General features: G+C 41.6%; 1 long non-coding RNA gene across 1 annotated transcript; it reads left to right on the top strand.

Moving 5' to 3' along the window:
- The first annotated feature begins 969 nt into the window (after window positions 1-969).
- LOC310789678 lies at window positions 970-9,154 on the top strand. The gene is made up of 3 exons (XR_014553353.1): window positions 970-1,153; window positions 6,359-6,439; window positions 7,632-9,154. It is a non-coding gene; the product is annotated as an uncharacterized lncRNA (long non-coding RNA).
- Window positions 9,155-14,404: the final 5,250 nt, after the last annotated feature.

The raw sequence follows: 14,404 nt of genomic DNA, 5'->3' as shown, positions 1-14,404 counted from the left end.
CCACATCTATACGATAATTTGTTCCCCCCCCCCCCCCCCCCCCAGAGGAGTGGATTATGTTAATATTCCATCCAAAAAGTGCAGCCCATAGGATAGGCTATTTGCCCACAGTTGCACGTTTATTGTTGTATTAGTTTTTCCCATATATCTCAAGTAGCCCATATGCGTTATGCTTCGTGCATGCATGCTGTTTGACTTTGCATAGGCTATTTTTTTCTTTACTCTTTTTGTATATTGGACACTGCTTTGTGCAAATGCAGCAAAGCAAAACAAAGCCACGCTTCAGGGAAAATATGATTCACAAGTTTGAGCAAACAACAGAGAGAGAGAGAGAGAGAGAGAGAGAGAGAGAGAGGTATGTGCAGCATGGGCCAGGCAGGCAGAGCTGGGGAGTAGGGACAGAGGACGGCTGCAGACAGAGAGTGCAACACTTTCTGCACTCAAGAGCTAAATCAATAGTCCAACAGAGTAGACCGAGCTGCGTGCGACACTTCTCTGAAATCCAGCTTCAACATTCCTATGACTTGATTGTGTTTTAATTCAATAATCCGGGCCTTGATATGATTATGGAGCTATTATCACCATTGAAATGAGCTATAGATGAGTTGGAACATTCTTTGTTTGGAGTGAGAAAAAAGGTAAATATAGCCCTAACAGAGCCACAGAGCTATATGATTTAGGATCTGATTTCATGCTAGAAGAGGCCATCTCAAGGGGGAATTATTATGTGGTGCGGAATAAATCACAGTTAACTCTATCACAGACGTTGCTTCCACAAAAACTACAAAAATGTGCCAGAGTGGCGCATTCTTCTCTTATTTTAATAGAGTTGATTGGGTTGCAGCCTATACCCCTGGGTTTCAGTGTTAATCTTTCTTCCTAAAGCTGCAGGCCGTCAGAGATCCTTTCCTCTTTTTTTGTCCAAGTGTCACCTTTTGATGGAGTCGGTAACGTGGAGCAATAATCAGCTGACAGGGATAAGCCTTGGCAGCTGTATAGGGGCGAATACGCAGTCTGCGCCTCAATACACATCCGCAATCAACATGTGAGCAGTGGACAGGCAAGTCTTCAGTGCGAAATGTTCATTTGGGTCCAAAGCAGCGGTCAGGACTGCAGAACTCTGCCTCTCTGCGGCCATCAACACCAGCATAAGGTAAGGCTATGCATGCTCAAATAAGCTATAGGCCTGCTAACATCTGCTGCTTGCTTATTCAGTCACATCTCAAAAATGTTATTGGGTTTTTTTCGCGACAATTTTCCAAAGTAGCCTACTTGTTGGTTCAAAGTGTGCTTAATCATGATGGAAATGAATGCACAAGTCTGCATGTTGTTCATATTCTACCCACGTTTAGACCAAATTAGTAGTTCAGACACGGCAGTCATGTAGCCTATGCGATGAAAACATAGTATTCTGCTTTTTAATTTGAGGTTTTGGTATTTTAAGAGCTGATCAGACAAAATACTAATAGCCATGGATAGATATTGCACTTTTGCAATAATGTAGCCTAATTCTTTACGTTTTTTAAGATGTATATTTATATTATGGGCTAGGTTATTTATATTTATCCTGAACCTATATTTTTCGGACATCTAACCAGCTGTACATCTTGATGTGAAATTTGTTACGCGACCATGATTAAAAATCCAGCTAGTGCAGGGAAACTCCGTCACATGCGACACTGCTTTCACCTCCACTCCATTGGGAATTCAAATAAAGCGTGCAAGTGCAAATATCCAAACACGTCTCGTTACACCTCTAATCTAAATAATTAACAATCTCTCAATATTCATGCCGCCACAGCGGGTCAGAGACGTGAGATGTTTTGGCAATAGTCCACATGCATGTAATATAGGCATACCATGTTGATTACATGCATGCACGCTAATAATGAGGCCTGAATTTGAACCCATCTTCACACATAAACAACTTTTTTAGAAGTTGCCTGCATGTACATTGAGAGTATAGGCTATATCTGAGTGAATTTAAAACATGAAAAATTAAATTAATTGTAGGAATCTGTTTTCATCAACGTCATCATCAGCAGTCACAGTCACTTATTCCATTAATTCACATATTAGGCACACTTTTTAGGTATTTGAGATGAGTAGGCTATTATTTATTCATATTTTATTTTATTTTATTAAATGTAGCCTATGTTAATTTACGATTTCAAGTAATGCGGCATCTCTCAAAGCGTGCTAACTTTTCAAAATGACGTGCATGAGATGCACAATTGTTTTTCAACCATAAGAAGTAGACTATCAAACACGCTATTTCATGTCATATTTCATGGATTTTAAGGTTGTTTTATTTGATTAAGTGATGGAATTGCGGCAATAGGCACGATAATGACTAGCCTATAGATTTCGGGTGTTTCCGATCAAGAGGGTTCAGATCAATCGCCCATTTTTAAAGTAGGCCACGGAGCCTATGCCTTGAAGCAACAGGCCCAAAACACGCCAGGACTCCATTGCTGAAGCCATGCAAGGAGCCTCAAACTCTGAGATCATGTGCTGAAAAATTTGATTATTTTCAGCAAGCTATATACAGCCAAGTTTAGCCCCATCGTCTCTGATATATGGTGTGTGTTTTTATTGGAATAATTGCTACACAGAAACGCATAGGAGACACACACTATTGGCCTCACTTCACCCACAATAGTGGTCATGGAGGAGGAGGGTGGGTAAGGGGGGGGGTGCATTCTTGGACCAATCATGAGGCAGTGGCTCCAGCTAAAGGTCACATGGTGTGACCTCACACATTCTCACCCTCAGCTCACCTACAGGGCCAGAGCAGGAGATGCTCCATAACAAGATGATAATAATGAACACCATCACCAGCTCCTCTGTGCCCAAAACCCACCAGAGTAACACCAGCCTCATCTCAGCACTCTGACTCACTAAGCAGTGAAGTGATGCAAGATGATCTGAGAGCTTTCTTTTGATTCAGTGGAATAAGATTCACAACGGTTACAGCTTCCAAACTGAGAAAAATACATGAATAATATGCTTCCGTGTGTGTGTGTGTGTGTGTGTGTGTGTGTGTGTGTGTGTGTGTGTGTGTGTGTGTGTGTGTAGCTTCAGGGTGAGTTTGTGAATGTTGCATGTGTGTATGCATGTGTGTGTACTCACTGGTGCACATACTGGCTTGCTGGTGTTCATTTAGCCTACTGCATACACACATTATTTTGTCAATATGTGTGCAAAGAAGTGCATAATTTCTTCCTTGCTTGTGTGTGTGTGTGTGTGTGTGTGTGCGTGTGCGTGCGAGTGTGTGTGTGTGTGTGTGTGTGTGTGTGTGCTGGGTGAAAGGAGCCCTCTCACGGTGGGGGCGTGAGTCCCGTTGTTTGAGGGTGGGCGGCTGTAGCCAGAGCGTGTGAAAGCAGATCACCATGCAGGGCCAATTTCATGACGCACACACTTCCTGCTCTCTGAAGTTCTATTAAGGAAGACTGAAACACACACACACACACACACACACACACACACACACACACACACACACACACACACACACACACACACACACACATCTGAGACGTTTTCTCTCCAAATCAATTTCTACACATGAAGCATGCTGGAAAGATCAGTAGCACAGCTCTAATGGACCTTGGAATAAGGGGAAAATATGATCCATCGGGAGATTCATGATATGACATTTTATTTGTTTTTATTTTATTTTAAGAAGCATATCGGCTAAAAGTTATTTGAGAAGTTTTCATGTTTTCTGATGTGTTGCCATGTTTGGGTGATAGGGTGACATTGGTTTTGGGAGGTGGTGCCTATAGAGTCTTGGTGCCAGCAGCACCAGTCAAAGTCCAACTTGGAGCAAAACTGCAGTGGTTCTCAAACTCTTTCATGTCAAGGGCCCCTAAACTAACACAAATTATTAGCCCCCCATCTGACAAGATTTTGTCCCAGGGGCCCCATCTGATAAGATTTTTGCTTTTAGATGTTTTATTACTCTCCAGAAAGTATGAATCCCATGAGCAAAATAGTCATATACATTCTGTCATTATGTTACTTATTGATGGAATTACAGTGAAAATAAATTAGCCCCCCTTTTGCTGGGGAGCCCCTGGAACCCCCCCAGGGACCCCTGGGAATCCCACTTTAAGAACCACTCTACCTGACTCTACCTTACACCATCATCCACTGTAAGTCGCTCTGGAGTGCCAGATAAACACCTTATAACCAAAATGTAAATGTGTGTCTGACGCGTGACGTGTCTTGCTCTCGGAGGTCTGTTGGGGGGAAACAGAATAGACAAACTCAGAATAGTCAAAAGGCCCTCAGAACCCAATAGACCTTTTTCACGGGGGCCATTTTGTCTTGAAAAGGCAGGGTAAACACAGGTGCAAGTAAAACACTAATGAGGGTTTCAAACTTCCATGATTGGAATTTGGAAACCCTCATTAGTGTTTTGCTTGAGCCTGTGTTTATTCTGCCTTTTCGACACAAAATGCCCCCTGTGAAAAGGGTCTATTGCTCCAGTAAAGCTGCTCCATTGCCAACAAGACTGGTTACACTGTTGAGTTCTCTGGTGTGAAGGTGTAAAACTGTGAGTGTGAGGCTGAAAAACAGCGTGCATGCTCCATGCATGTCAGCCTACTCTGGATCAATTCCCTTCAACTTGCATTCTTTCGCATTACTACTAACTGTAGCCTCAAATCCAGTCAGTAAGAATCATTACTAAGCCACTATTATGTTCAATTGTGTCCAAATGAAACAGCCCAAACCGGCATCAAGTATTTGGCGAAGAAGAATCACTTTAATTTTCTTTATAAAATCCATACCAACTGTGAATTTATGAGAATTAAGAGTATAGGCTAAATGCAAGGAAATGTTATAATTCCAAAACAGGCAGTCAGGCACACCAACGACCTGCAGTCTTCCTCATGCCTCTTCATGTTAACCTGGCAAGTCTACAGCTGCTAACATTGTAGCCGTATCTGAAGCATCGTGTACAGACACCTTCAGTTTACACAGTCTGGCCCAGATGGCGTCTCTCTCGGCACTGTTTTCTTTAGGCCTGTCATCTACTGTAACGTCTTAATTGACGTTTACCTCTGTTGGCTGCTGTCAGCCACCCACTGTCTGATGCGCAACCTGACAGAACCCAGTTTCCCAGGCTCCAACTTCACATAGAAAATTACACCCGAGCCCTTTGTTTGTTTTACTATTATTTCAATTCATGTTGTAAAATGTTCCCTTCACACGCAGGTTGAATTAGAAAATGCTGTGATCATGCCGTATTGTGCTCTCATCAGTTCATATGAGTCCAGTGGCTTGAATAAAATCCTATAGCTGTCCATTCTATCTGATCTCATTTTGCCCATTTTGACATTATAGAAATAAATCGTGTGGATACGATTCTACCTAAAAATCTCAATTTCATGCAAGAAAACCTTCCATCATGGCAAAAATCCTAAATTGCTCTCTTAAGTGAGACAATATTTTCCAGTTTGGATCTGTCTGTAATGTGGCCCCCAATCCACTTCCCAAGACCCTCAAATCATATAACATTATATTCCATGCATATCATACTCAGAGAATCATGAGTGTATGTTTTTTGTAAGGTTTTTGCTCCAGTGGGAACAAACCCTGAACCCTCACAGTGTTAGTGCTGCACTATGTTGAGCCCTATAGGACTGTCCAGCTGCACCAATGTGGCCTATTGGCACAAAATGCACAAAATGATGGAGAGGTCCATGCTCTGTTGCATTTCTAGTGCATCATGCCCAAGTGTCCTACTTGGACTCCCGACCTGAAGGGCCTCTCCATTGCATTTCACCAAATAGGAATTTCAGACTTCCAAAATCTCTGGAATGCAGCATGAGGATCTACAGTCAGTCAAATTCTTAGGTTGGAGATATTTTTAGCTGCCAAGCTGCAGTGAATTGACAGCTGTTTTGAATTTTAAAATTTAAATCTCAACATTCAAAATGACCTTCCACGATGTTTTGTTAGATTTATAAATCTGTGCAAGGCAATAGCGGTAACATTCTTTACCCCCTTCAGCTGAGGGTGTGTTGGCTATCCTTTAGACTCCCCAGAATGCATTGGGCTCTCTAGTGTTGAATCAGACATTAATTATTGATTAATGACTGTGGGACTATTTGTCACAAGGCTATAATATACTGTAGTATGATGTATAATATACTGTAGTATGATAATATACTGTAGTATGATAATATACTGTAGTCTGATTCACTGTGATTTCCTAGTTGTATCTGGCATGGCCTGAGAAACAGCTTGCAACAGTTTGTGAGCCTGTCAGTATAGGGCGATTCAGAAAATTAATGTAAAAAGTGAAATGTATTTTTAATCAGTGTTTTGTCCACTCTTCTACTTCCAGAACAAATTGCTACTTGTGTGACCATCCTGCCATCCTGCCAGCGGCCTGGCCCGGTGGTTAGAGAGCGTCCTTAGCTGGAAGGTCAGTCAATCCCCACAACAACTTGTGTGTCCCCCCGCAGCCTGTTGAAGTGTCCTCGCCTGCTCCCTCGCTGTAAGTCACTCTGCATTAGGGGTGTGAGCTAAAGTGTAAAATGTTTACTTCTCAGTAAATATCTTTCTTTGGCTGGCGCTCTCATTGAAGCCAGATGTGTCCATTTCTGGCATTCAGCAATTGTATCATCTCCACAGAAAGCTAATGGCTAACAGCGTTGCATGGCTCTTCTCTATTCAGCTATGTAGCTGGAGCCATTTGAAACAGGCAGCAGTCAAAAAACGTTCGAAGCCACCCCGGGAAATGGCAGCATTCTCCTTTCAAATACATAATGTAAATATTGATGGATTTCTTGTTTTTGTCTAATGTGGTCGTTGATTTTTTTTTGTGATTTTCCATTCTTTCATGTTATTTGAAATGTATATAATAACTGATTTATTGCTCGTGGAAATTATACATTTCAAATGCTGAATATCTTTTTTTGTAATGAAATTCTGCAGAAAGTGACAGGACATTTCATGTACATTTGAATAAGACATCACCTACGTCCTACTACACTATTTGGTCATTTACTTTCTGCTCCTGTGGATTGCCCTTGTCACTGCTCTCACATTACCCCCCCCCCCCCTCTCTCTCTCACACACACACACACACACACACACACACACACACACACACACACACACACACACAGACACACACACACACACACACACACGCATGTGCAGCATGCATGCACACACAAACAGAATGAGAGAGAGAGAGAGAGCAATTAAGCGAGCCCTGGCCTCATGAAATTTGCATTACTGTATATCTCATTTTATCTCTGCATTTAAATCCTTTGTTCTCTGTATGTGACAAACCTGACAACCTTGACAAATGAATTTGACTAGACTGTGAGCAGTGGTGAGCGGTAGTACACAACAGTAGTGAAAAAGTGGATTCTCCAACTAGTGAACCTGAACGCTCCACTCACCCACCTCATCAAGCCTAGCATTTCCAACCCAACAAGAACAGACGGTGTGGAGAGCGATCTTATTGGATTGGGTCCCACCCAGCAGTGACTTATGTGCTCAACCTATATGTCACAGATGGCAGGATTTCAGTGTGGTTGATATAGGAAATCCACTAAGGAGTATTGATCTTTCTAAGATGTCCTCTCTCTGCCTGATCTCCACAGGATCTGGATGCCCACAGAGACCTGGAGGGGAGTGCAGCCGCTCAAATCTACATCTAGCCTACTGAATCTACCTTTAGCAGACACAAACCTGCACAAAGCAGGAGCTTTGGACGGGTTCCAACGGGAGACACAACACACATCAGCACTATAGAGACACAACACACATCAGCACTATAGTGATGTGTTTGGGTTCAATTTTTCAAACAGCGTTCTATCATTACAATTACAAAATCAGTAGTATATGCAAATGAACATGTTCAACTTCCCTTCATCTTGCCAGGACCGGGAGCTCCCCGTTTATTCGCAGAACTTTAGCCCAAATGATGTAATTTGGTCCAGGAAGTTCTGAGAATGAAGGTAGACAGAGCAATAATGATAGTGATAGTGACAATAATTAGTCTATCTCATTTCCCATCCAATTCACCCATGTTGTGTCTAAAAGGCAGGAGGTAGGTGCAAGCAAGACATTAATTGGGGCCCCGGCACTGGAACACCTAAAAATGGATTAGAAGTTGGAAACCCTAATTAATGTCTTGCTTGCACCTGTGTTACCTCCTGCCTTTTAGACACAAAATGGGTGAATTTGGTGGGAAGTGAAATAGGCGAATAGTGAGACCATGGCAAAACTGCTCCAAATGACATCATTATGAGGTCATTTGGACCGGGAGTTCTGTGAATGAACGGGGAGCTCTTGGTCCAGCAACATGGAGGCAAGTTCAACCATGTTCCTTTGCATACTACAGTACTGATTTTGTAATGATACAAATTACAAAGCTGGTTGAAAATCAGCAAAGTTGCCCTTTTTTTCCAATGTTTTATTTTCAGTTTTTATAGAATAATACACGAACAAGAAAAACAAACTCAGACACAGGAAAGAAAAGAAAAACAAAACAAAACAAACAAATAAAAATACATACATCACATTACAACATGGTGTTACCAGCCGCATAAGGTGCTTGTGTTTGTAAAAGATATTGTGCATGGGATCCCACACAAGGGGTCCATGAGAGACCAGACGGGCGAGCCATCCGTGACCTCTAACCTCAGTCACTTGTCATTCTTAACCTAATCATCAAAGTAGACCAAAAACAGGTCCCAGATAGTTGAGAACCTTTTAAGCAGAACTGGCCCTTTAATAATCTGCAATTTTCATATTTCGACTCTATCACCAATTGCTATAACACAATAATGGTTCAAACTATAATCACCTCATGAAATGTTTTACATTTGCTGTCTAGCTCTTTCCTGGGAAAAATCCTCAGGCACACAGTGTGCATCACTTTTACGTTTCGGGTTGTTTGGAATAAAGAGAAGAAGAACCTATAGGGCAATATTGGCATGAGCAGCGATAGCCAGCACAGCTAAACAGACAAAGAAAAGAGCGCCCCCTACAGAAACTTCATCAGCAGAAAATCCAATGAAAAGGCACCATTAGGATCGAGACACTGTTTGATTGAATGTACACAAAATATGTATTTAGTTTCATAATAATGTGATTATCATGTTAATAAATGACAATTTATTACCTCTGTCAAGGTTATGTTTTTTTCTCTGGACAGCCATGGAACACTGATTCTCTCTCTCTCTCTCTTTCTCTATGCGCACACACAAGCGCGCACACACACACACACACACACACACACACACACACACACACACACACACACACACACACACACACACACACACACACACACACACACACACACACACACACACACACACACACACACACACACACACACACACACACACACACACACACACACACACACACACACACACACACACACACACACACACACACACTCCTATCTGGTACTAGCCTATTTTCTGATACCATGATTGTAAGGTTTGATGTAATACTGGGCCTATCCATCTGTTACAGAAGCATTTGATTAATTTATTATAGAATTACTATTATTTCTCCTATATAGGGTTGTGCAACTGCCACATGTGAATACTAACTGTATTCAGTTTTATAATATTGTATTATTTACTATGTACTTCTACTTCCATGAGTTTTGGACTGATTTCAATATGAAGAGACAGTCTCAGTCAGCCTCATGGTTTAATAGAGAGACCAAGTCAGCCAGCAGAGGGCAGCAGAAATAATCTAATTATTAAAACAGCAAACAAATTTTCACAGGACATGACAGTCATTAGAAAAAAATGCCATTTGGGTTGTTCTTCAACACCTGTCTTGAATATTTACCTCATAAACTGAATGTCAGTAGATTAACTATTGCTTAGTTCATAATTGTGTCACTATAATCACGATAATATTTCTATAATATTCCTACAGTGAGTGAGCATGTGTCTGTGCTACTACATTTTGAATGTTTGTATATTATGGTAATATTCTCTAGGCTATGGTTTATTATTATTATTATTATTATTATTATATTATTATTATTATTATTATTATTATTATTATTATTATTATTATTATTATTATTAATAATAATAATAATAATAATAATAATAATAATAATAATAATAATGTATTTTATAATTTTCCTATGAAGTCTTAAGGGTTATGATATTAAATTATTAAATGATTGTTCAATTTATTATACGATTACTGTTTTTCCTAAGGGTATTGTTGCTATGTATTTTCTTGTTAATTCACGGTGTTTTAACATCTTACGTCCCTAACCTTAACCCTAAGGGTTACGAATAAATAGGCCCTACAACAAAAATAACAACAATTCTGCCGTTACATTTGGCCGGCGATAGCAGCAGCACTGTATTCTCCATTTATCTGCCATCATGGCGGTTAATGAAGCAGAAAGGTCAGGCAGAAAGCCTGTTTATTTCCACTTTCCACACCACAACTCTGTGACTGCAGCTGCTGCCCTCCTGCTTCAAACAATACATTTACCTCACACATCATATCACATGTCTTATTGACAGTGTCACACAGACAGAGGCCTGGGAGATATTACAGAATAGATTTACTGCAAGAGGAGTATTGTCTCTACACCCTGAGACGTGATATAAACGCTGTGTAATGTAAGCCATACATTATGAATCCAATTTGTTTTGGTGAGGCAGGTGAGACCTCTGAGCGTCAGTCTACTGTTGACGCTGAAAGTCATTGTCGAGCCACTAGATGGCAGTATACTGGTAAATATGGAGCTGTTCACTAGTCATCACTTCACTGAGGCCAGATTCAGTATGATTTCCTAGTAGCCTACAGTGTGAGTAAGGGTTAGGGTTAGAAGGGGGATTTTTCTGATAGTTGTTGTTATGAATTTCAATTATTTAACTATCTAGCAAATTCGCCCACTATAAAACTGCACAGTTGCCCTGCTCTTTCTCTCTGGTTCAAACCTATGACCTCATAGACCAGAGGTTTTCAAAGTGGGAGGCGGGTCTCCCAAGGGGGGCTCCAAACAGTTTCAGGAGAGGCTCAGTGAATTGAAGTGGAAAAAAATATGAATATTAGTCATTACATGTGTTATTATCAAGAGGAGATAAATGTGTGTGATTTGGTTAAAGAGATAGTTCAGAGATACAGTCAGAACCTAATAAATGCCTTCAGACATACTTTTTTTTTTGTATGAAGTATGTCAAACAGGTCAAACAGCAATATGAGGCCTCAATTGTTGACTTGAGTGAGTTTCCAAGTCTTGTCTGAGGGGCCGCCCACAGTCTCAGACTTTGAAAACCCCTGTCATAGACACATCAATCTATCATATCCATGTGGCCCCTTAGAACACAACGTCCTAATAAGTGCATTTCTTTATCTTGAGCTCCTCTCTTTTGATTGTAGCCGTCTTGGCCCGTCCACGGAACATATTGTACCAGCCTTAAAGCTACTCTGTATTCCTCCACTTGCAAGCTACAATTCAACTGAGGCCAACCTCTGACTCCAGAATCTTTATTCAAGTATATTTCACATCATCTTGAAAAGTTCACACAATTATTCATGAGAGTGCTTGAATCGTTGAATGACTTGTATGATGCTATTGTCAAAGTTCTTTCTGAGGGGTTCTTTCTGATGGGTTTGCCATGAAGGCTTATGGCAGGCATAAACCTTCATGCCAAACCCAGTCAAAGGCTTTTTTTGAAGTCAAAATGAAGTTGTGGTAGATCACACTGGTGATGGAGGTGCTTCTCGATCAGCAGTCTGATGTTGAAAATGGATTCAGATCTTTTTGGTCTAAATCCTGCCTGTTCTTCTGAAAGAATTTCTTCAGCCTTCTTCTTTACTGTAACCAATATAGCGTGTTACTTTGCTGGTATGGCAGATAAGGCTGATTGTTTGGGGGTGGGGGAGTACCTCAACAACATGGCTAATTGTTTTCAACATGGAAAATGGTCCTACCATAAGCCTTTTTTCAGAGCAATACACGAACAAGACAAACGAACAGGCTCAGACACAGGAAAAGAAAAGAAAAAAGCATACATATATTATCGACATTCAATATTACAACGTGGTGCTACCAGCTGCTACAAGCTGGTCTGAAAGTGTGCTCACCACAGTTAGGCTTTTCTTAACCCTGCCTGTTAACTGTGGGTGAGAGATCTTCACAATGATGTCTGTCTCTCACCCTGTCACTAACTGTAGACTACGGGTGAGAGATCGTTTTCACTACTTAAAAGAGTGAAGCACGAACTGGTCAAGTTGATGCTTCTTATGTGTTTATGTGCTTGTAAGAGATGTTGTGCATGGGATCCCACGCAAGGGGTCCATGAGAAACCAGCCAGGCGAGTCACCCGTCGCCCCTAAACTCATCAAGTTAGGCTAGAAACGGGTCCCAGATAGTTGACATTTTTTAAAGTGAGTTCTCCATCCGTATAAGCAAGGTCATGTCCGTCAACCACAATTGGAAAGAAGGTGAAGAGGGTGACTTCCCTTCCTTCAAAATGAGTTTTTTGACAACAGTTGTCCCCTGTGTTAGAGACTGTTGCACAGCTGTAGAGAAGTCCAGAGAGGACTCCAGAGCAGCCGAAGATGGAAAGTTCTGCCTCTGGCTGAAGGGTTATTTTGTAGGCCTTAGACTCAGAGTACCAATCAAATATTTTGGCCCAGAATCCCGGTAGTGAAGGGCTGAACCAGAAGGCATGAGATAGTGTGCCCTCTGACACTTGACACCTGTCACACAGTGGTGAGACAGAAGGTAAATGGTAAATGGCCTGCATTTATATAGCGCTTTTATCCAAAGCGCTTTACAATCAGTAGGTACATTCACCCATTCATACACCAATGGTGGCAAGCTGCCATGCAGGGTAATGGCACACCATCAGGAGCAATTTGGGGTTCAGTATCTTGCCCAAGGACACTTCGACATGCAGACTGGAGGAGCCGGGAATCGAACCACCGACCTCTTTCATCCAAAGTGATTAGTGACAACCCGCTCTACCTCCTGAGCTACAGCCGCCCCTTCCTGTGTAATTTATGCTTGGAAAATGGTGAGCGACTTTAAATTGGATCAGCTGGTGTCTGCTATTAACTGAGCAGTTGTCCCACAGACAGACTCCTTTCCCATAATGTCAGATAAATTAATATCAAGTTCCCCCTGCCACGCTTCTCTAATCCTCTCAGTAGAGGTTGTGGTGCAGTTGTCAAACAGACATACAAATCTAGAGATAAGATGCTTGGAGTGATGAGGGCTCAGCAAAACATGGAAAAAGCATGTTTGTTTGGGAGTGCTTCAAAGGTATGAATCTTGGATCGAACATAATCTCTGATTTGCAGGTATCTGAGCCAGTTTTTGTGGGGCAACTCAAACTTCCTCTTCAGTAGATCAAAGGATGCTAAATGACCATCTATGTATAGGTCTCTGATGGAAACCGGCCCCTTCTCACTCCAGGCATGGTCGTTTTTGGCTGACCATGCCGGCAAAAAAGAGTGATTGAAACAAATTGGTATGTGGACAGAAAGATGGTAGACTCAAAACACTCCTAACTTGGTTTAGAATTCTAGAATTTTCATAACAAAACTTACATTTTGTAAAGACCCAGGCCTCTCTAGCTTAGAAAATAACATGGCTGGCAGAGAGGAGTTGGCAAAAGAGCTGGCCTCCATTTTCAGCCACATGGGGGTCCCAAGAGTTAAATTGTCAGGAGTCCCTTGCCGCAAAAACATTAGAGCCCTAACATTGGCAGCCCAGTAGTAGTGCCTAAACACGCATAGGTGGATTATGACATGACGGGCCCCTGTGTGCTCACCACAGTCAGGCTTTTCTTAACCCTGCCTGTTAACTGTGGGTGAGAGATCTTCACAATGATCTCTGCATGACTCTCACCCTGTCACTAACTGTAGACTACGGGTGAGAGATCGTTTTCACAACTTAAAAGAGTGAAGCACGAACTGGTCGAGTTGATGCTTCTTGAAAAGCTTTTCTCTTTGAATTGGACGTGCGGTTTGTGATGCTTATAACATCCATAATAACGGATGCATTGCAATATCTGATGACGGTCTGAAAAATAAATTACAGAGCAGTAAGAATTTGGTGGCTTAAACAACTGAGTTGGTTAGTTTTTACATCAACTTTGCCGGCTGGCGGTGTTCGGACCTTTGAGCCAATCACAGTGTAATGAATTGTAATTTGTTGTTTGGTAGCTACATTGCCTTACATTGTCTGCTGTATGTGTGTGTTAAGTTCATGTAAATTTAAGCATTTTATTGGCAGACTAAATTTCACTTTTTTGCTTGTCAAATTGACGAAGGAGGGCACTTCAAGTGACGTCACCCTAGGGCAGGGATACTCAACTTGCTTTGCCCAGGGGCCACTTTTGCAAAATGACATGAGGCCAGGGGC

The sequence above is a fragment of the Poromitra crassiceps genome (genome assembly GCF_964638095.1).
Source record: "Poromitra crassiceps genome assembly, chromosome: 15".
NCBI classification, from domain to species: Eukaryota; Metazoa; Chordata; class Actinopteri; order Beryciformes; family Melamphaidae; genus Poromitra; species Poromitra crassiceps.
This window is presented reverse-complemented; position numbering and strand designations above follow the sequence as displayed.